Source organism: Lampris incognitus, chromosome 8 (assembly GCF_029633865.1).
Source record: "Lampris incognitus isolate fLamInc1 chromosome 8, fLamInc1.hap2, whole genome shotgun sequence".
Taxonomy (NCBI): domain Eukaryota; kingdom Metazoa; phylum Chordata; class Actinopteri; order Lampriformes; family Lampridae; genus Lampris; species Lampris incognitus.
Window position 1 is genome coordinate 9,606,096 of NC_079218.1, and position 21,119 is coordinate 9,627,214.

The 21,119-nt window shown below is 48.0% G+C and overlaps 1 protein-coding gene across 2 annotated transcripts in view; it reads left to right on the top strand.

Moving 5' to 3' along the window:
- abr (ABR activator of RhoGEF and GTPase) overlaps window positions 1-21,119 on the top strand; it is a 198,397-nt gene that overhangs the window by 157,189 nt on the left and 20,089 nt on the right. The window lies entirely within an intron of this gene.

Below are 21,119 nucleotides of genomic sequence, written 5' to 3' on the forward strand. Positions count from 1 at the left end.
TTCGCTTACCAACTAATCTACCCAGACCTTAACACGTGCCCTTGATGGAGATGATCGATGTTATTCGGTTCACCTGTGAGTGGTCATAATGTTTTGACTCATCAGTGTATATCATGATATCTGCTTACATATGGAAAAATACCACGTTTAAGAATCCAACTGAGGTTCATCACATTGAACTGTTTGGTAATGTGAAATATAAAATAAAGCCAAAACAAGCTTTCAAATAATACTCCCACCTTTATTTCAGACCTCATTTTGTGAGAAATATGACAATATCCAAATGTAATCCCGATACAAGGCCATCGGAAGCTGATAAATGATAATATTCGTTCATCACGAGAGAGGGGCAGCGAAAGAGAGCGAGAATCAGAGCAAGACTTGTAATATCAAATAAAGGACTTACATAGGGTACAACACCTCTACACAAGCCCGAGGTGTTTTGCTGCGCTTGTCTGTTGCATATCTTTGTGTGGACTGTGCTACTGTGGAACAGGCCTCATAGCAAGGACGTTTTGTACGGAGCTGTATGTCTGCCCGCTGGATTCGCTATTGATTTTTCCATCTGTCAGTAGAAGGGTTTTCAGTCAGCGAAGAGCCAGTGGCGCCTTCACCTGCTAATGAGGGTTTGACCTACACGATTGGTCTAATGGAGATGTTCCTTGGGTGTTTGTGGTAGGAGGATGTGGATCTGCCCTCGTCCTTCCCCTCCAGGCGTTCACGTTCCACAGGTTCTCACTGGGATCGTCACATTCACACGCATAATGCCCTTCTTACCCGGATTATGGTAACGCGGTGGTTATTCGAACAGTCGTGTGAACGCCTTTATAGGATTTCCGAAACTTGAGGTAAGGTCCAAATTGACCCATTCAATATCAGATGAAGACTCCTGGAAATTTGCCACAATCTCCTAAGTCTTTTGGTGAATGTGGACGTCTTACCAAACAGTACAAGGGGACGAAGCTCGGTTGGCTATATCGGTACGGTGTAAAATCCCTAAGGATTAACTTGATGGTGGTTTTTTCCATATCGGCCAGCACTTCTGATAACTACCAATCGGATCTATTGTTTGCGTATAAACATACTCAGTGATTGGGCTGTTTTAGGGCCTGTTCGGTCGGGTCATATCATACCTCCCCATCGCATCTCTTTTATTTAACGTCCTCTCTTGCCTTCGCCTCCTGTTTTTTTTCTTCTCCCCCACCCGTCCGCTGCCTTCCGTGCAGGCTTCCAGGTGGCTGGGTCCATCCTGTCTGAATTATTCACACAGGTCAGTCGGCCGCGAGGCGTCTCCACAGGAACTAGGTCACACTGCTCAGACGTAGCTCAGCCCTGTCCCCGGGCACCCGGCAGGTACGGCATCCGGGCAAGATGACGGTGAGAACACGGTAGGGTCATATGTAAATGCCTTGAAGCTGAAAGCCTATGATTTTCTGCGATCTGTCCACCCCTTCAGCGGGGAGAACTACAAACAAGGTGTCGCAGCCATCGTCGCTTGTGTGCCGTCTTCTCGGCAGTAAACAGTTCCCACCCTTGTAAAAATGGCGTGCTCAGAACAAAGCTAATGCAGACAGTCTAATTTAATACAAACTATTACAAATTATGTGGGAACACTGTCCTACGGCGATATTGATTGTAGAATTGGTAGGTTAGTTGTTTAGTGGAAGCATTGTCATTATGTTTCAGTCCTATTTCCTGTTTGAGGAGGAACGTGATTGCCGCTGCACCAGTGTTCATTATCCGTTCGCTTGCATTTCTGTCTTCTTCTGCAGTGGAAGAAGACAGAAACCCATATCATGGAAAAATAGCTCAAAGCTATAGTTGGAATTTTAGGGGTTTTCCTGTACTTGTGAGAACACTGGTTAAGAAAAATGAAGGCGAGGTCAACGAGGGAAAGATGATGATGATGATGATGATGATGATGGTGATCAGCTTCAGATCTTCATTTGAGAGGAGTTGGTAATCATCCCTATAGACGTACAGCAGGAGAGCTTTGCTCGGCTAAATTCACCATTCAAAGTACCGTTTCGTCAACACACACACACACACACACACACAGAAAGTATCCACGGGTTTTTCTGTCTATCTGTAATTAGGACGAATGGTAAGACCCTGAAAATTGGACTATCTCTTAAAGCTTATTTTCTGTTTTTCTTTCCTTTTTTTTTTTTTTTGAAAGCGTGGTATTTCCAGGTCTGGGGGAATGTAATCCTTTTTTGGGGGGGGTGATTCCCCCCCCTTTTTTCTCTCCCTAATTGTATCCGGCCAATTGCCCCACTCTTCCGAGCTGTCCCAGTCGCTCTGAGCCGTCCCGGTCGCTGCTCCACCTCCTCTGCCGATCCGGGGAGGGCTGCAGACCACCACATGCCTCCTCCCATACATGTGGAGTCGCCAGCCGCACAAATGAGTATATGTACTTCTGTTTATGCAGAGGACGTCGGTTGAGTAGGCGGTCCTTCAGTTTGGCCCAGGATACATGAGCGTGCACAATGCCAAACGAATATGGCCATGTGCGGTCCAGACCACCTCCGTATGTGGTCTGAGCAGTCGGATCTCAGCGCGTGTTGGGTGCGTCCACACCTGTACTGAAATGGTAAAGGGACTGTATTCCTACAGCAGTGTTCTAGTCGACCGGCCACTCAAAGCACCTTACAGTGCTTTGGTGGCAGAGGCTGCCATGCAAGGTGCCAACTTGCTCATCAGCAGCAGTTAGGAGTTCAGTGTCTTGCTCAAGGACACTTCGACGCACTCTCTGGAGGAGCCAGGGATCGAACCAGCAACCCTCAGGGTACTGGACAACCTGCTGTACCTCCTGAGCCATGTCGCCACGTAAACTTAAAACGGCCCACTTGTGATTGGATCACCCAAGACACACGTTAAAGCCAGGGGTAAGCAGAGCCAACGATCCATACTTGGGATCGGTGTTGATGCTGAAAAAGTGATGTTGGTGTGTCTACTGAATGAGACCCTGCCTAAAAAACACACACACACATAGACTCCCCTGTGTCCACACACTCTACAACATAGGTCTGTAGTACAGTTATGCTCACTATCTCTCTCTCTCTCTCTCGCTTCCTCTTCATCTCCTCTTTGTCTCCCAGTGCTTCATAAATGATGGAGTGGATAATCGTAGGAAGACGCCTCAGATGAAAGGGAAACAGGGATAAGCCGTACGCCGCTTCAAGGGCTTCGATCTATCCCCACACCTCCCACCACCCTCCCCGAGCCCCCTCTCGCCCCATCTTAGCACTCTCACTGTGCCCTAAGGGGGTCCCACAGTTAAAAGACCCTCCCCCGCCCTATCTTCTCACCCCCCCCCTCTCTCTGAGTGTTGGTGATGGAGGTGATTCGTCCCTCATGCCACTCCTGCATACAGTTCTAATCAAGGCAGCAGGAAATGCTGGGGAAGGGGACATTGTGTGTGTGTGTGTGTGTGGGGGGGGGGGTCATCTAATGACTTACTTAAAGAGACTGTTTATATTGATTTATACTAATTGACTTCTCTGCTCAGAACATGGCCTCTGGCTATCTGCGTGACTTAACCCATTGCTGACTTCAGTAACACACACAGGCACTTATATATACTATATGTATATATATGACTTTTTTTTTTCCGAAACTGTCAATGGTGTTGAGTGCTCGACTAATGAGGAGCAGAATATCAACACGGATACAGGAAAAAAGATTTTAATGCATGCATTAAAATCTTTTTTCCTGTATCCGTATTGATATATATATATACACACACACACACACACATACACATACACACACAAAATCCACCAATGAAAATCCAGCACTTTTTCGAGTCGAATTAGCATAGAGCCTGCTTCCTCTTTGATCCGGTTTCATCATTTATCATTTAAATCACTAACGAGCTTTTTTTATGCTGCTCAGCAGGTGGTCCTCCAGTCCATTAGAGGCAGCGTAGGAATACCATTGAGGGGAAGCCAACACGGGTTTCTCCGGCAGCGTCCGAAATCGCATACTGTTTAGTACACCAAAATAGTGTGTGGGTGTTTTTGGTATGTCCGAAGCCATAGTATGGCTCAAATAGTATGTGAAAAATACCAGGATGTCACCCGGAGAAATGTCAGAATATGTAAATGCGATGAGAGGGTCTAAGGACAGACAGGATGTCGTGTTGCTGTAAAGCCCACTGAGGCAAATTTGTAATATTGGGCTTTACAAACAAAAATGACTTGGCTTGACTTGACGCTACGCTGGCATGGAAATCCCACAATGCATTGCGATACTTCACGGCAGCCACCAACAATGGCAAAGGGCGATACCAAACCCGAACGGCAGCAGGGTGGAGTGGTTTACATTTTAGTGTTATTTGTCACTGTGCTAAGCAGGAAGAGGTTAAAGTCATTGTTTATTTTTACATTTTAAAAAAAAGAAGTGGAGCGTCACACCAGTCGGTAGCTTGAGCGCGGCGTGGCGTCGTTAACCCACAGAGCTGAAAGAAATCGGCGCGGCTCTGTGATGCGGTAGTAGTATATCTGAACAGCTGTTGTACTTCTTAGTCACATACTGATGGTACGCTGGAAGATAGCCTCGGTCGCAGGGTGTGGGTAAAGCAATATGATGGGCAGAGGGTAATTGTGGTCTTCTGTTTGCCGCCGTAGGACCGTATATGTTGTCTCGACGGACCATATCCATGATGGCATTTCAGCAGCCAGTTAACATGAACTCTTCTTCTGAAGAGAAACACAAGTTCACTGAACGTAGTTAAAGAAACAAAAATTAAAAATGGATTGAAACGTTCAGATGACCACCGCTGAATAAATGAAACTGTTAGTGCTTCTTATCTTTTTGCATGTAGTTTAAGTAAACAAGTAAAGTGGAATAGTGTACTATTACAGTATAGCAGTGTAGTAGTATCGGTACAAATTATTAATGAAGTATATTAGAAAAGTAAAACGGTATTCCTATATGAGTAGGATAGTACATTATTGGTAGTTTATTAGCATTATAGTGTATTAATATGATATTTTATCATTACAGTAATACTTCTAGTGCAGCAGTGTGTCCTTGTTACGGTGTGTGTTGTTGACAAAACGAGGGTTCGAGGTGGTGGCAGATCTCGTTTGTTGCTTTCGAGAGAGCCGAGACCCTCGCGTGTGTGTGTGTGTTACTGAGGCCGGGAGTCGGAGCCGCTCCGTATTCATGCCGGATGTCCGCTGGTCGCTCGCGTGATCATTAATTCATCTCTCCGGCTCACCGGGTTAACCCAGACCGGCGGGCGGGCGAGCGAGCGAGCGCTGCAGCACGCAGGACCGGGGGGGTCGACAGAATCGCGCATTCGACAGAATCGAGCGTCAAGGAGCGAGCACTCCCCAGTCAGATAAGGGGGAAATGGGGCCTAGTTCACCCCCCTCCCCCTCCCCCTCCCCCTCCCTCCCCGGTTATATAGAGCAGCCATATGAAGGGATGTGTCATGGAGGCCATCTATGATTAAGAACAAGAACTGAACCAGAACTCGGATCAGACCTCGGATCAGACCTCAGATCAGACCTCGGGCTCTCAGCTACTGGTGATATACTCTCACGCCGTTGCTTTGAAGTGTTTTAGTTTTCAGTGTTTTTTTTTCCTACCTTTTTGTCTTTTATCTCATGAGCTCTTCCATATTCTCTGTCACGTTGGTCACTCGGCCATTTTTACTGTAAGTCCTTGTTTTGAACTCCCCTCTCTCAACTGATCACTCTTATTTCCTCTTTCTGCCTTTATTTTCTTCTTTTTATGACTATTACAGTTCATTTATTCAGTATTTATATTTTTTGACTTTGGCTGTGGGCGTTGTAGAAAGACTTCTTACAGAAATTGAGGAAATTACGTCTTGTCTATGGCAGTACCCAAACCAGCGAAGCCAGTGAGCTAGAATGTTCCGGGTTAAACGGGACCGATACGCTACACGCCGCTCTGCTGGCCTTACCATGTATGTGAATGTCGTTAGCTAGTTTCCCATCACTGTTTCTATGTGGGCCCTGTGATGGCCTGGCGACCCGTCCAGGGTGTCTCCCCGCCTGCCGCCCAATGACTGCTGGGATAGGCTCCAGCATCCCCGCCAGCCTGAGAGCAGGATAAGCGGCTTGGGTAATGGATGGATGGATGGATGGATGGATAGATGGATAATGGATGGATGGATAATGGATGGATGGATAATGGATGGATGGATGGATGGATAGATGGATAATGGATGGATGGATAATGGATGGATGGATGGATAATGGATGGATGATGTTTTTATATGAATTGGCGAAAAAGAAGTGCCAGTAAAAACAACTGGATGTAAACCCGAACTAACCCAAATATAATCCCAAATATCGCAAAAAAAGTTTGCTCGCTTGAGGGCGTCCGGGTGGCGTAGCGGTCTCTTCCGTTGCCTACTAACACAGGGCTCGCCGGTTCGAATCCCCGTGTTACCTCCGGCTTGGTCGGGCGTCCCTACAGACACAATTGGCCGTGTCTGCAAGTGGGAAGCCGGCTGTGGGTATGTGTCCTGGTTGCTTCACTAGCGCCTCCTCTGGTTGGTTGGTTCACCTGTTTGGGGGGGAGGGGGAACTGGGGGGAATAGCGTGATCCTCCCACATGCTACGTCTTCGGAAAGCGTGGAATACGACCACAGCTAGAGTTAAAGTAAAAGGGCAACTTGTCACGTCGTACGCACAACGATGCAGTTTATTCACACAACTTCTCTCGCTAGAAACACACAGATTCCTTTGTCAACCTGAAAAGTGTGGGACGGAGAAACGTATACTTGGATGGATGAATATCCGCGTGTGGCTGTGGGAGGTGTGGCTGGCCTCCTTCGGCGGTCTCGGAAGAGCCGCCAGCCCTGTTTAATGGGTGTGCGGTTGTGCGAGTACGACGGTGCGATGGGTCAACACGCCCACACGTATGCAGACATGTCATTACCCCCATAAATTAGGCATGAGCAAACACTAGGAAGGGTGAGCAGGGGGTTAGATGTATGCTTGATGCTTGTGTGTGCACGCGTGTGTGTGTGTGTGTGTGTGTGTGTGTGTGTGTGTGTGTGTTTACGCCCCCGTTTGTATATGATGTGATGTCTTGTGAAGTATTGCACTCCAGATGACCTTTCCCTATAGAAGCCAAATAGTCACAGTGGGTAAAGAGGCCCTCTTCTGTGTGTGTGTGTGTGTGTGTGTGTGTGTGTGTGTGTGTGTGTGTGTGTGCATTAGGGCTGAGCAGTAATTCAATGTTATACTTTCGTTCAATGACATTGTATTGGGATGAAATATGGATATTGTCATGATGCGAAAAACCATCTTGTATGATTTCATAACAGGAATGTGTTCCCTAAAATTTTGCAGCTGGATTCTCAAACACCGTATTTGTGCTTATGTAAGCAGATATTGTGTTATATATCGATATTGTATTAAATTCTCCTTGATAACGTTTTCTTTTTTTGGGGGGGGGGATTTTTACCCCCCTTTTTCTCCCTACTTGTATCCAGCCAGTTACCCCACTCTTCCGGACCGTCCCGGTCACTGCCCCGCCCCCTCTGCTGCCCCAGGGAGGGCTGCAGACTACCACATGCCTCCTCCCATACATGTGGAGTCGCCAGCCGCTTCTTATCACCTGACAGTGAGAGGTTTCGCCAGGGGGACGTAGCACGTGGGAGGATCACGCTATTCCCCCCAGTCTCCCCCCCCCCAAACAGGCACCCCCAACCGACCAGGAGGCGCTAGTGCAGCAGCCAAGACATACCCACATCCGGCTTCCCACCCACAGACACAGCCAATTGTTTCTGTAGGGACGCCCCACCAAGCCAGAGGTGGCACGGGGTTTCGAACCGGCGAGCCCCGTATTGGATAGGCGACGGAATAGACCGCTTCGCTACCCGGACTAAACCGAGATCTTCTTTATGAACATGAATGCAAAGTCACAAGGTGAGATGAGGATGAAGAGGAGTACAGAGACAGCGGAGGGGTTGAATACAGGAGCTGCTGACATTCTTATTTTCTCCTTCCTGTTTCGTCAGGCTCCTCGGGCTGTCAGGGAAGAGACAGTTGAAAGAGGAGCCAGCGAGCTACGCACACTTACACATGCACAGCGAGCGTGTTGGAACACTATTAAGCAGCTATGGCCCTGGGAAGATCTCTGCTGGGTTCACATCCCTACTTTAAAATGCACTGAGTGTGCAAAATATGTGGCTCCGCAGAATGCTGAAAAAACATTCAGACCACTGCTGAATTCATTATTGGATTCCATTATTGGAATCATTCGCTCATGCAAATCGTGTCTCGGTTCTTAAAGCTTCCTCCTTAGCAAGTCTTCACCCCTTCATCCACATCTTCCCTTCGTCAGTGATGTGGGTTGAATTGGTAAAATGAATAAGTGACTCCAGCTTTTTACCTGGATCCCCCTGGGCGGGTGGTCGTGAGCCGTGTCCAGACATGAGGCGTCATCGCTGAAAATGACGATGGTGAAAGCTTGTGTGCGAAGCCTCCATTTGTGTTTTTGCCTCCTCCGAGTAGATCCGATTTGTGTTTGCGACGTTCAGTAATTAAAGTCGGGGTAAGCGATTCTGGGTGGAGGTCAGCAAGAGCTAGCTATATTCTGAAAACATCCCGCAGAAGAATACCCCGCCCCCCTCACTTCTGCCTCAGAGCCAACTGATTGACAACAAGTAAGGACCAATGGAGACGCTGGCTTTCAAAGCTCTCTCCTGATTGGCTGATGAGGAGCGGGTGCTGGGGAAATGGTCTGTCTCTGTTTACACCATCTAAGACGGCCACAGAGACCGGATTTTCTTCCCAAGTCATCAAACCATCGATCCATGGAGCATAAACAGTGACGAGCCTCTCGTCCATTTTTGTTTTAGCGGCAACTGGGAAGTGGGAACCAAAATTCAGTTTGTTTTTTCAGCATGGTCTGTATGAAGTGAGAGACTTGAATCTGATTGGCTGTTGCCAGGCGACGTGTTGCTCATGTGGCCCACAACTTCAGCGATGGCAAATGTTTTGCCGCCAGGTTGCCGCCTCGCCCCATAACGCTGACTAGAAAATGAATCGAGTCTGGCAACGAGATGCCGGATTTACTTCCTGTCTGAACACGCCCTTAAAATCATCTTCATCTAGGGGCGTCCAGGTAGCGTAGTGGTCTAGTCCATTGTCTACCAACACGGGGATCGCCGGTTTGAACCCCCGTGTTACCTCCAGCTTGGTCTGGTGTCCCTACAGACACAATTGGCCGTGTCTGCGGGAGGGAAGCCGGATGTGGGTATGTGTCCTGGTTGCTGCACTAGCGCCGCCTCTGGTCGTCGGGACGCCTGTTAGGGGGGGAGGGGGTGATCCTCCTACGCGCTACCTCCCCCTGGCGAAACTCCTCACTGTCAGGTGAAAAGAAGCAGCTGGCGACTCCACATGTATCGGAGGAGACGTGGTAGTCTGCAGCCCTCCCCGGATTGGCAGACGGGGTGGAGCAGCGACCGGGACGGCTCGGAAGAGCGGGGTAATTGGCCAAGTACAATTGGGGAGAAAAGGGGGGGGGATCCAAAAAATGTCTCTTCATCTAATACAGTATTTAATTTCTGTGTTAACGTTCGAGTTCCTGTATTTAGTAGTGAGTAGGATGTTTTCGGGGAACAGCCTGGTGCTTGTAAGATACAAGCCAAGGTCGAATTCCTATGACGCTAAACTCAAATGTTGTGCGGAGGGTAAAGAAAAAAACCATACAGGACAACAGTCACGTTTAGCCAGTCTTCAGAGAGGGGTCACATAAAGTCCATTTTTGTGCTCTGCTCCTCTCTCGTCTCACCCCAAAATATCTCAAGGCTCCCTTAATCATCCCCCCCCCACCTCCCTACGATGGTTTTCCCAGACCTCCCAACCGAGAAGTGACGCAGGGAAGTGCGTGTGTACAGCATGTCTCATGCTCGCGATCCCTGCTAGTTAAAAATACACTTAGCGAAGACCTTCCATGCTAGCTCTTCTCCTCTATCAGTCAGACAGCAGACCGGACAGGACAGCTGGTCTTTTGTCCCCGGGCCTGAGACAAGACAAAGTTCACAGGTTTATCATCACCACAGAATACACATAAGCCCACGCGCTGATACGGTCGGCCATGGCGTCACGGTTTCTTGCTATCTCGGGCGTGTCTGAGATTTGGTCGTCTGTTCGGCGTGTGCAGAAGTGTCAGTGCCCACATGTGTTTCCTCTTGTCCGCCATAACAATCCAGTAAGTCCACTTTAAAGGCGTGACTCTCGATGGCCTTTATCAGCACTGCTATATCGAGGCCATTCGACACAGTAGATAAGAGTGACGGTGTAACGTGTGGGCGCCGGTCGTGCCGCTGCCCAGTCAGCAGACATGAGTCTACCTAGCAGGAGATGATGGCTGGTGAATCCCAACCGCCACCGTGGAGACGGCATGTCTGACTGGTAGGGCTTTAAAATGCAGTCTAGTCTGCTACCCGAGCCCAGCCAAGTCATTTTTTTGTTCCTCCACTAACAGAGGTGGATGTGACACGGTGGATGGAGACGGGATACGGCAGGGTGGCCCGCCCACATGGCTCCATTACACAGAGAAATGTGCCTTTTAAGAGCAGCCGGCTTCAGTTGTCCTGCTGAATAAAGACGGGTGTCTCCTGAGTGGTGGAGTCGTGTGTGTGTGTGTGTGTGTGTGTGTGTGTGTGTGTCTTTGAATTGATGCCTGATGTGGGCAGACAGTTGTGCATAGGGCATAGGGTTAACTATTGTGGTTAAAAGGCACTGTGTTGTGAGAAAGCATGTGTGTGCAGTGGCTTCTAAATCCCTGTCGACATTAACACAAACTCACACACGCGTAAAGTGTGCACACACACACACACGCACACACACACACACACACACACACACACACACACACACACACACACACACACACCCGGCTGTAGTACTTCCATAATGGGAGGGGAACAGTAGAAATCAGAGAACTGTGATAGCATGGTGTGGAGAAGTGATCTAGAGAAAAGCCATGGCATACGACACACAGATGAGAGAGAGAGAGAGAGAGAGAGAGAGAGAGAGAGAGAGAGAGAGAGAGAGAGAGAGAGAGAGAGAGAGAGAGAGAGAGAGAGATGGGGGCTACTGGAGTGGGTGGGAGTGCATGGAGGAAAATCTGTGCCTCTTGTAGAAATCTCCTTACTGTCATTCAGCTTGAGTTCCTCTCTCTCTCTCTCTCTCTCTCTCTCTCTCTCTCTCTCTCTCTCTCTCTCTCATTTTCTTCTTCTTTTCTACATCACTCACTTCCTGAACTTCGGTGACCAGCTTTGGGGAGGTTGGTTTTAGCTGTGTCCAGGATGTTCATACTAGTAGCATGGGAAGTTTATCGTCCGCCCTGTTCGTATGTGAAAGCTGGGTGTAATCATACTACAGAGGCGAAAATATGAAGCACGGCGCTAATGGTAATCAAGCAATCAAAATTGTCCCATAATTCTTTGCACCTTTGTTGTTGCCGTGGAAAATGAGCAGCCAAGGGGAAAATGACCAATAAGCAATATGGCGGATAACGAGGCGCGAGGAGTGGCAGCCACTGTCAGCATGATCAACAACTTCCTGAATTGTGTACATAAAGGTTAAGGCTAAACCGAAACTGATGAAGAGAAAGTGACGAAGCTCTTCTTCTGGTGTTGTGAAGGCTCGCCGCTGCTGGAATGTGAGACCGGCCAGTGTAACGTGAGTGGTGAGTCCACCCACCATGTGCTACTACTATTCAGTGTACTGGATAATATAACCTAGTAGTACGCAGTGTACACTGCATACTGGAAGGGTGTAGAATGTACTAACAACTGGAACATTGTGTATTGCTAAGGTATTGGGGCAGTCTCTCTCTCTCTCTCTCTCTCTCTCTCTCTCTCTCTCTCTCTCTCTCTCTCTCTCTCTCTCTCTCTCTCTCTCTGGAGGTGTGTCCATCACATCTGGAGAAGCAGGGCTGCTCTGTAACAACAGGAGCTCGTTCGCTCCTCCGTTCTCCTCTCTGCCTCACGTTCCCTCCCTCCTGCTCTCCCACTCTCCGCTTCACATTGACTTCCTTCTCTCTCTTTCACACACTCCTCTCTCTCTCTCTCTCTCTCTCTCTCTCTCTCTCTCTCTCTCTCTCTCTCTCTCTCTCTCGCTCTCGCTGTAGCTCGGGGTCTGTGTTTGCCATTGTGGAAATCACATTCGGAGGCAGGGAGGTGTCGGCAGCTGAGCGTGGACCGAGCTCCAGTGTGGATTTATCATGGCAGGATTTGTACCCTCTCCTCTCCGCCGTTGCCGTCTTCTGAACTGAGCGGTCGACCGCCGTCGCCTTCTGCGTTTGTGTGCCAACAAAGCTTTTAAACCAAACTGTCCTGGACATTTTGTTTGTTTGTTTTGGTCGTTCTACCGGGAGATTTATTCTCTTAACGGCGAGCGGCGGACTAAGAGGTTGCCTTGGGGATCAGTCACATACACACACACACTTGTGTGTGAACGGCGTACTTCCTCCACCCGCGGGAAAAAGTGGGGGGGCTGTCCAGCGGCTTTGGGATGACGGAGATCCTGGTGTCGGACGTAAACTTGAACTCGGTGTGCGAGTGTCTGGAGCAGCACTGCTGCGTAGACCAGAACCAGCACAATCTGGCCGGCCAGCCGCAGACCCCGGTCCTCAAGAGGCACACCAACACGGGAGCCAAGCTATGGGGCCGGGTCCGCAGCAAGCTGCTCAGACAAAAGGTCTCTATCCTCCCGTATGCATACACACTCAAACACACACACACACAAACACACACACAAATTCTATTTTCATCTTTATCTTTGTTCCCTTTCCATTTGTTCTGTGATTGGACTCCTGTTTGTCACAGTGTCACTGCCATCTGTTTATATCTTTCATCCTTCGTCTCTCTCTCTCTCGCTCCCCCATAGGAGACGTTCTTCCAATGCAGAGTAATGTATTTGTTGGACAGGTCTATTGACCGGGGCTTGGCCCTCTTTATCCCTCTTCCCTGGTAAACGTAGTGTGTGTTGTTGTGTTGTTGTTTTGAGTAAGATGGCTGTGTAAAATGACCAAGGTGTTGAGCATCACTCGCGCCTCACTTTCCACTTCGCCGTGTCAGGAGGCCTCCCGACTCTGATGGGAGTCATGTTAAAAGCTCCCGTCACCTCCCATCGCCTCCCGTATCACCTCCTCGGTCTCCCCTTCGTTCGATTCCTCATCTCTCCTCCACACCTCCGTGTCTCTGAGTGTCCCCACATCGAAAGGAGGCGAAGGGAACGTGTCAACTGCAGGCAGTTTCCCCTCTACAGACTCTCCGTCTCCCCCTGCTGGCTGTTTAGGGGAACTGACTGAAAGTGATCTAATTCTCCATTCGCATGTCTACAGCTATTGTTTTTCTTGAGCGGTACAAAATGCCAGGTTTTCCCGTGCAGAACCATCCTCCTGTCAATATCTTACAATTGCATGCTATTACATGAGGTGTTTGGCCAATGGAAGTAGCTGAATAGTGACCCAGATTTGTCTGTCGCTTCAGCAGACTGTACAGGGGGAGTTGTTTTAAGCATGAAGTCAAACATATTTTAGTCTCCGTTTGCTTCTGTCCTCTCCTATTCCAGTCCACAGTACCTATCTATTCCAGTCCACAGTACCTATCTATTCCAGTCCGCAGTACCTATCTATGGCAGGTTTCTGTATTTGAGATTGTATAAATGTTAGGCTGCTTCACCCTCTGCTACTGAATCACCGAGCACTTGCACGACAGACCTGTATAATTTAAATGTATGTTTGTATGTCGTTGCCGATTGTCTGCTGAGCTCCATAACAAAATGATTTCATTACAAACAATGGTTATCAGAATCGGAACAATCACAAATACTTAGGAGTTCATGTTGTGTTTTGGCATTAAGTTTAGTTCAGAACAGGCAGGTATCGTCACTGGCTTCAAAACGCTGGGCAGATGAATGCCCCTCATTGACAGTTATATTGGAAACACACACACACACACACACACACACACTGATGTTGAAACAGGTATGGCGTGATTTAGATGCAGGCTTAGGCTTGTGGCAGGTGCGCGGGTGGGTGAAAAGAGACTCTTCTTGTGGTCTAATGGGGTGTCTTTGTAATGCTGTGGAAGAGAGTGTGTGAACACCGTGCTACTGAATCCTCTGCAGAGGTCTGAGCATGCATCTGGAACTGGCTCAGGAGTTTGTTTTGGCTTGTTTTGTGTCTGTGCATGTGTATTCCAGTCTCTCCCTCCATCACGTCAGTGCACGGCCAGTACCGTGGACTGCAGTCTAGGTGCACAGGTAACTGTTAGAGTCCATTTGGTGAAAGAATATAAGTTTGGGGCTTGGCTTTTGTATCAGTGCTTCACATTGTTTAGTACAGGCCAGGGTAAGGCTTACCGGGATTGCTCGAATCCAGTCCAGGTTTTCCTGCATTCATCCCAGTTGGTCCCGTTAACCGTCATGATGCCGCAACCCCGAGTTTGTTACCGCATATCTAATTCATGAAACGCATGCAGGCCTCTGTCGGCCTGAAGCTGAAGATACCCTATTGTCACTGTACATCTACACAGAGATTCGTTCTCTGCATTTAAGCCATCCTCTGTACACACACACTAGAAACATCCTCTGTACACACACACTAGAAACATCCTCTATACACACACACTAGAAACATCCTCTATACACACACTAGAAACATTCTCTATACACACACACTAGAAACATCCTCTGTACACACACACTAGAAACATCCTCTATACACACACACTAGAAACATCCTCTGTACACACACACTAGAAACATCCTCTATACACACACACTAGAAACATCCTCTATACACACACACTAGAAACATCCTCTGTACACACACACTAGAACCATCCTCTATACACACACACTAGAAACATTTTCTATACACACACACTAGAACCATCCTCTATACACACACACTAGAAACATCCTCTATACACACACACTAGAAACATCCTCTGTACACACACACTAGAAATATCCTCTATACACACACTAGAAACATTCTCTATACACACACACTAGAAACATCCTCTGTACACACACACTAGAAACATCCTCTGTACACACACACTAGAACCATCCTCTATACACACACACTAGAAACATTTTCTATACACACACACTAGAAGCATCCTCTATACACACACACTAGAAACAGCTTCTATACACACACACTGGAACCATCCTCCATACACACACACTAGAAACATCCTCCATACACACACACTAGAAACATCTTCTATACACACACACTAGAAACATCCTCTATACACACACACTAGAAACATTCTCTATACACACACACTAGAAACATCCTCTATACACACACACACTAGAAATATCCTCTATACACACACACTAGAAACAGCTTCTATACACACACACTAGAAACAGCTTCTATACACACACACTAGAAACATCCTCTATACACACACACTAGAAACATCCTCTATACACACACACTAGAAACATCCTCTATACACACACACTAGAAACATTCTCTATACACACACACTAGAAACATCCTCTATACACACACACACTAGAAACATCCTCTATACACACACTAGAAACATTCTCTATACACACACACTAGAAACATCCTCTGTACACACACACTAGAAACATCCTCTATACACACACACTAGAAACATCCTCTGTACACACACACTAGAACCATCCTCTATACACACACACTAGAAACATTTTCTATACACACACACTAGAACCATCCTCTATACACACACACTAGAAACATCCTCTATACACACACACTAGAAACATCCTCTGTACACACACACTAGAAATATCCTCTATACACACACTAGAAACATTCTCTATACACACACACTAGAAACATCCTCTGTACACACACACTAGAAACATCCTCTGTACACACACACTAGAACCATCCTCTATACACACACACTAGAAACATTTTCTATACACACACACTAGAAGCATCCTCTATACACACACACTAGAAACAGCTTCTATACACACACACTGGAACCATCCTCCATACACACACACTAGAAACATCCTCCATACACACACACTAGAAACATCTTCTATACACACACACTAGAAACATCCTCTATACACACACACTAGAAACATTCTCTATACACACACACTAGAAACATCCTCTATACACACACACACTAGAAATATCCTCTATACACACACACTAGAAACAGCTTCTATACACACACACTAGAAACAGCTTCTATACACACACACTAGAAACATCCTCTATACACACACACTAGAAACATCCTCTATACACACACACTAGAAACATCCTCTATACACACACACTAGAAACATCCTCTGTACACACACACTAGAAACAGCTTCTATACACACACACTAGAAACATCCTTTGCGCACACACACTAGAAACATCCTCTATACACACACACACTAGAAACATCCTCTATACACACACACTAGAAACATCCTCTATACACACACACACTAGAAACATCCTCTATACACACACACACTAGAAACATCCTCTATGCACACACACTAGAAACATCCTCTATACACACACACTAGAAACAGCTTCTATACACACACAATAGAAACATCCTCTACACACACACACTAGAAACATCCTTTGCACACACACACTAGAAGCATCCTCTATACACACACACTAGAAACATCTTCTGTACACACACACTAGAAACATCCTTTGCACACACACACTAGAAACATCTTCTGTACACACACACTAGAAACATCTTCTTTACACACACACTAGAAACATCCTCTATACACACACACTAGAAACATCCTCTGTACACACACACTAGAAACATCCTCTATACACACACACTAGAAACATCCTTTGCACACACACACTAGAAACATCCTCTGTACACACACACTAGAAACAACTTCTGTACACACACACTAGAAACATCCTCTATACACACACACTAGAAACATCTTCTGTACACACACACTAGAAACATCTTCTGTACACACACACTAGAAACATCCTCTATACACACACACTAGAAACATCCTCTATACACACACACTAGAAACATCTTCTGTACACACACACTAGAAACATCCTCTGTACACACACACTAGAAACATCCTCTATACACACACACTAGAAACATCCTCTATACACACACACTAGAAACAGTGGACCAACTCCAGCTCTTGGTCATCACCTTGGTCTGGTCAGGGGCGTAGGCAGGAGTATTAACCCTAGCCTGTGTCTTGGGCGGTGGGAGGAAACCGGAGCACCTGTAGGAAACCACGTGGACACGGGGAGAACACGCAAACTCCACACAGAGAGGACCTGGTATGGCCTGGGGTTCAAACCCAGGGACCTTCTTGCTGTGAGGCAGCCGTGCTAACCACCGGGCCACCGTGCCGCTCGACCTGTTCCTCAGAGTTATTGTCTTCCTGTTGGTTCAGACCGATATGACTTGGCACTTCTCACAACCTGAAGAGCTCTTCCTGTCTCACGTGGACGTACATGGATTTATTTCAGCCGTCAGCTTTGCAGACGTGGTGTGCCGGTGTTGCGGATGAGCTCCCTTAACCCTTGAGGTTCTGTTCACTAATCAGCAATGGAGCAATGGGAGTACTGTTCACCGGACACATTGACCCAGGCCACCGCAGTACCGTTTCAAGATGTATTTGTCTCATCTTCATCTCATTATTAATAATATTAGCAACATTTATGGTCGATAGTTGGTCATTTTGACCCGTACAGAACACAAGGCTTACACTCATCTCTCATTTAAATCTCCATTAAGGCCCCCCCCCCCCTTCTCCCCAGTTGGACTTGGCCAATTACCCCACTTTTCCGAGCCGTCCCGGTCACAGCTGCACCCCCTCTGCCGATCCGGGGAGGGCTGCAGACTACCACACGCCTCCTCTGATACATGTGGAGTCACCAGCTGCTTCTTTTCACCTGACAGTGAGGAATTTCACCCGCCAGCCCCCCCCCGAACAGGCACTCCGACCGACCAGAGAAGGCGCTACTGCAGCAACCAGGACACATATCCACATCCGGCTTCCAACCCGCAGACACGGCCAATTGTGTCTGCAGGGACGCCCGACCAAGCCGGAGGCAACACGGGGATTTGAACCAGCAACGGAATAGACGCCATGCTACCCGGATGCCCCATGAAGTTTTTCACTGATTTATTTCATATAAGACTTTTTTTTTTGGCCACATTTATGACTCAGCTTACGTTCCTGTGTGCCCCCTGCCAGGGCGTGAACAGATAATTCTCCCCTGATGCCGCTGCATAGATGTTAACGTCGCTGCTGAACAGGAGGGTCTGTACAGTACAGACGACTACCGTCACCAACCACGTTAGGAAGGATGACTTAGTTCTGGTGTCTTCATGATCATTAGTGAAGCAGGTTTGGATAGAGGCACACTTTTGGGTGTGCTACTTGTTGTTGGTGGCGTGCAAATGTGTGGTATGTATTGAGGCTGGTGGGAGAAATGAGGATGTAAGAAGAAGTACACAGGGGACCCACTTCTCTCCTCACAGCTTGGAGCATCTCTTAATTAAGACACAATGCACAATCAGGAGCGAGGAAGGGGATTGTAGAGGACACCTAATTGGAGCTGAAGCAGACACGGTGTTTTTTCGCGTCTCACACGGCGTGGATGGTGATTAAGCCGCCACCCCTCGCTCAGACGGTTGGGTTCGGCTGTTTGTTTGACATTATGTTCTCAGCCGACCCTTTGGGACGTGCCGCCGATGGTGTTTTTTTATAGCGCAGGCAAGATAGGGCAGCTTTCACAAGCTTAGTTGAGAACAATGGAGGTGTCCCGTTGGATAAGCCATGGAAAAATGATTAAAACCAATGTTATTATCACCTACCTACCTGCCCCCACTCCGTCACATTTTAGCCCTCATGCAAAATTAAGCCAGTCCATTTGAGTGTGTTGATTAGTGCAAATGAGATATGATGGCTTGATCTTCCCGCATGCTGAAAATGCCAGCCAGGCCTCATAATGGTCTTCCTTATAGGCCACATAAATCTTTCCCTGGCCCTGCCGGGGGGTATAGCCCTTTATTGGCCCTAATCCATCTCTCTCACAGCCCCGTGATTGGTTAATGAGCTCCAGAAAAGGGGGAGAAAGGAGGTTAGGTCAGAACTGCAATTCTCGGGTTGGTACCCAAAATGACCTGCTCCCCCACTGGGCCCAACCTCCCCCCTGAAGAGCAGGGTTCATTATGGGGAGGGGGCTCTAATTGCAGTTGGGCAACTATGGGGCATAAATCATCTAATTAGCCAGTGAGTGTTAGGAGATGTTGGCCTCTGGGTTTATTCATCACCCTCCCACCCACCCACCCACCTCGCCCCCCTGGCGTCATCCAGGCCGAATTATAACCAGTTTTTCTCCACTATTAGCATACCAACAATGCGCCACGAGACTGGGACACCATATTGCTTTTATTACTGTGATGGTTTTGTGTTGTGGCTCAGATGAGGGAATGTATGTGGAGATGATGTAATGGTTTGCAAATGGAAAGTGCCTTCACTGCTGAAGCTTACACATGACCTGGGCGGTTAGGTAATTAGAAAGCTCGCTACTACGCAGTGCCCTCACAAGGCAGGCCGGAGCTCAAAACACAGGCCTCGCTCCAAGAGAAACACGAGGGTCATAAGAGGACAAAAATGTGGCTGTTTTGAGATCCCGGTCTCTAGATAGCATATGGGATTTTGCTGCTGTCACTCAAGATGTAGTCAGGAAAAGTCAGCAAGGCGGTGGGCGGAAGGCTGGGGAAGGTTTCACTGTGGTAACGGTCCATGGGAACCAGGGATGTTTTCTATGTATCTCCCTCTCTGGGGTTTTACATAACAGTTTCTGACCCGAGGTGGGCGTTGACGGCGATGGGTGATATCTACAGAGCACCTCGCCTCCTGGTTCGGTCAGGCTTGTGAGACTGCGCCGGACGCAGGAAACGCTTTTTCTCGCTGAATTACAGAAGGTTAAAGAGAGATGTTGTTGGGGTGTCTGGGTAGAGTAGCGGCCTATTCCGTTGCCTACCAACACGGTGGTCGCCGGTTCGATTCCCCATGTTGCCTCCAGCTTGGTAGAGCGTCCCTGCAGACACAATTTACCGTGTCTGCGGGTGGGAAGCCGGATGTGGGTATGTATCCTGGTCGCTGTGCTAGCACCGCCTCTGGTCGGTCGGGGGCGCCTGTTCAAGGGGGAGGGGGAATTTGGGGGGGGGTAGCGTGATCCTCCCATGCGCTACGTCCCCCCTGGCGAAACTCCACATGTATCGGAGGAGGCATGTGGTAGTCTGCAGCCCTCCCCGGATCGGCAAAGCGGGTGGAGCAGCGACCGGGAAGCCTCAGAAGAGTACTGTAATTGGCCGGATACAATTTGGGAGAAAAAGGGGGGAGAAACAACCCCCCCCCCCAAAAAAAAAGATATTTCTTTTTTTGTGTTTGCGGCTGCGGGGCAGTTCATGCTTCGGTCTGCATCGGGACTGTGATCCTACTGATACGGGCCATAAATCCTCCGCTACTTGTCCTGGCCGTACTGCGGATGCGCTCCACAAGAGATACAGCAAACTGCCTTTAGCCACGCCGGATGAGGCCGCCGCTCCGCAAATCACAACCCTTCGCTGGCTGAACGGCTCCGCTGATTGGCTGAAAAGGAGAGGAAGTGAGTGAGAAGGCGCATGGCAACCGAGTCGAGGCCTCTCGTGCCAGTTGGCGACATCAGCCGCTGTGGAGTGACGCTACTCCTCATGCAGATTTACACATTATGCTTATACAAATGGTGCTTTGTCTAAAAATAGCCGCGTTGGTTATTCACCGTGAAGTCAGTGTAGCGTAATCTGTTTGATGGGAATATGAAAATCCTCTTTGCACCAACAGCACCCAGGCCGGTGTAATCCTTCTTAGACCAAGGAGCCGTGCAGTTTGAGCAAGGTTGTAATTAAAGGAGTAATTAAAAAAAAAAAGGATTTTTTTAATCAGCTGAAGAACAGCCACGGAAAGGTGCAGCCGAACAGAAAAAGACTAGTTAAGGGAAACTACGTTAGCTTAGCGTATCAAAAAAGATCAAGCGGCGTTTTGAATGTTGCTGCGAGAACA